Source organism: Lycium ferocissimum, chromosome 6 (assembly GCF_029784015.1).
Source record: "Lycium ferocissimum isolate CSIRO_LF1 chromosome 6, AGI_CSIRO_Lferr_CH_V1, whole genome shotgun sequence".
NCBI lineage: Eukaryota > Viridiplantae > Streptophyta > Magnoliopsida > Solanales > Solanaceae > Lycium > Lycium ferocissimum.
This window is the reverse complement of record NC_081347.1, coordinates 53,053,408-53,056,773: the sequence shown is the minus strand read 5'-3', so window position 1 is coordinate 53,056,773 and position 3,366 is coordinate 53,053,408.

Sequence of the window (3,366 nt, the reverse complement as noted above, 5' to 3'; positions counted from 1 at the left end):
AGCTAAACCAACACCCGTTATTAGGAGCATACATTTCATGACCTAGGAGGTTTAATACCCTTGGTGTATTAAACCCATTAGATGACTTTACCCAAACGTCCAAGTGGGTTCACGACCCCAAGTGACACTAAATCATACTTATGTGCATGTTTGAAGGTAACTGTGCCTAAATATTGACTATTTGCTTTCACTAGTTAAACTTTAGGAGGGAGGGAATGACTAACGTTTATGTGACAGGTATGGATTCACATCGGAGTACACCCGTGATCGGCAATCGCCGAAGACCAGCGACGTCACAAAATGGAGCTGTACATTTAGACGTAGGAAATTGTATTTTCTTTACTTAGATTAGGAAATACTTTATGTTGTATTCATTCGATATATAATAAATTACGTTACTTTTGTACTTTATTTCGGGAAATAGATTTTGTTTAATTAATCAAAAGCAATGGGATGACATATTATGGCACACTTTACCCTTCAAACAAGCGTTAGGCCTACCTCTGGCACAAAGAGGTCACATGCATATTAGGACGCGTTATTGTTTGATATATTCGTGTGACGACTTGTTTGACTTTATTTGGCAACTTATTTGCTACATAACTTGCTTGACTTTATGTGATCATAAAACTAATATCATCTGCATTGTTCATGTTTCCTTTTCTTTATTTTATTTTACCCCAAAGAAGAGTTGATTCGTGTTGACACTCGAGCTGGCCGACCACCCTTACCTCACAAGGTCGAAAACGTCATCACTACCTCGACGTACCTGGGTTGTGCAAGGGAAGGAAATCATCATGACTGATCCAGCCGCATCCATTTCAACTAGTTTGGAAAATATTGTAATCTCCAACGATCCTCCTGAGACTTCTGAACATAGAAATACTATGCGACACGACGAACACATCGCCCGCCCGACTCGAAGAGATTGAGGACTACGCGGCGAACTAAATCGGGTTAGGGACCTGACCAACTTATCCGTTACACTCCAAAGTCCACCTCCTGAACCCAGAACTGTCGCACCAAATCCACCTCGTTTTCCATCACTTGAATCTCCAGTCCCTGAACACTTTCCTCCACAAAATACTGCACCCGCCAACAACAACTTTCCTCCACCAAATCCATCATCCGTCTATACTCCTCCACAAAATCAACCACCTACCTACAATACCTAAGCTACTCCTAATCCACCACCCGTCAACCCACCAAATCAATCACAAATTCACACTCCTTATATTCCGTTACCTACCAGCATTAATCCACCACCTACAATTACTCCTCTAAACCCACCAAACCAACTACCTACAAACATCGATTACAACACACCACCTCTAGTCCAAAACACTCCCACTGCCCAAACTTATCCAACCCCGCATATACAAGGGGCACATTTTGCCACTCCTAACACGCAATATGTTCCTCTGGTATATGCAGCAGAAACACAAGCTTATACCAATCCAAGAATAACCAAGTTCCAGTTCCAAGTAGATCAATACGAGGAAATGGAGAAAGAGGCAAAGCAAGCAGCACGATATGTTGCTAAAAGAGATTCACAGTCTCAAAGAAGCAATGAGAAACCTTCAAGTTGCTAGGGGAACTAAGAGTGTAGAATACGAGGATCTGTGCGTTCAGCCTGATGTTAACTTACCTGTAGGCTACAAACCACCGAAGTTTGATACTTTCAATGGAACTGACGATCCCCATACACACTTAAGGGCTTACGCGACAAACTCGGTTGGAGTAGGCAGATCGAACATAAGGATGAAGCCTGTTCATGCGTTTATCGGTGAAGCTCTTGCACGGTATACACAACAAGACGTCCGCAAGTGGCGTGGTTGGAGTGACATGGTCCAAGACTTTATGGACCGATTCGGTTTCAACACCGACATCACACCGGATGAGTCTATATGACTAAGTTAACCAAGAAGTCAACCGAGTCGTTCCGCGAAATGCGGCCGGCGTTGGAGGTCGAAGCGACGAGGGTTCAACCCCGATGAATGACAGAGAAATGACTCCGCTACTTTCGTTTTGAATGCCGAGTCTGGCATATTTTATGAGAAAATGATAGGTATGATGGGACGAGAAATTCACGAGTTGTCCGAATGGGAGAAGCCTTAGAAGAGGGCATCAAATCAGAAAAATTGATCTTATTCGTGCAAAGCGGTAAACAAGGCTATTCAATGGGATTCTATCGCAGGACTTAAAAAGAAGAAAGAAGATGCTGTTGTGGTCATGAATGTCCAAGGACATAAGCCGAGCCAAGCCATTACATACTTTAACCATCCACAACAACCTTTCTACCCTTACCACTACACTGAACCCTACCAAGCTCCACTATCTCCTTACCCTGTCTACAATACCCAAGCAAATTACTACCAACCCCGAGCACCTCCACATCAAAACCCACGTTCATATCAACCTGTTCAAGCTCCCACTTACCAAAATCGATCACACACCGCACCTAAGGCCCGTCCAAACACTGACATCAAAAATACCCGTAATTATACTCGGTTCGCTGAACCCTTGGCTCAATTATTCGAAAGATTGAAAGCAACAGGCGTGATACAACCGATTGAAGGGAAAATTCCTGATCCCATTCCAAGATGGTTTGATGGTTCTAAACGTTGTGCATATCATTCTGGAGTTGTTGGGCATGACACTGAGGATTGCTTTGGCCTCAAAAACAAAATTGAAGCCTTGATTAAAGAGGGAGCGATCCAACTTCCGGAGCTCTACCAATGTGGACAACAACCCTTTACCTACTCATGAAAATGCCAACGTGAACATGATCACTGTTGAGAAATATGGAGATGTGAAATCCATCATGCCATCTGTTATATCCGGCATTTTTGCACATTTGGAAAATTTGGAATAATTTTTGCTTGTAAGAAATAAGGCCATATTTGGATTTTTCTTAGCAAGTGTGAGCCGGTTATGGAAGTTTGAATGCGAAAACACCGGAGAAGGCCTAAGGGCAAAATTGGAATTTTGAAAATATGTTTCGGAATTTGCAAACGAGAATTCTAGTGAATTGGGCTCAAAAAAAAATAGAAAAATGAGGCCCAAAAAGGAGGGGTTGGCGCCAAGGCCTTTGGCCCAACCCATGGTCCAAGTCATGTGACATGGTCACATGACAATTTAGCTAATATAAGAGGCATCATGGTTCAAGAAAATTCAAGAATAAATGAGAAGAGAAGAACAAAAGAACAAGAACCAAGCATGAGGGGGCCATTCGGCCAACCCTCTCCAAAATTCACCCTCCAAATTTTGATTCCAAAAATTATTTTCTTGCTATATTCCTACTAATTCAAGCCTCCCCTACAACTTGGTGTAAGTGTTTTGGAAGATGGAGCATTGGTTTCATCA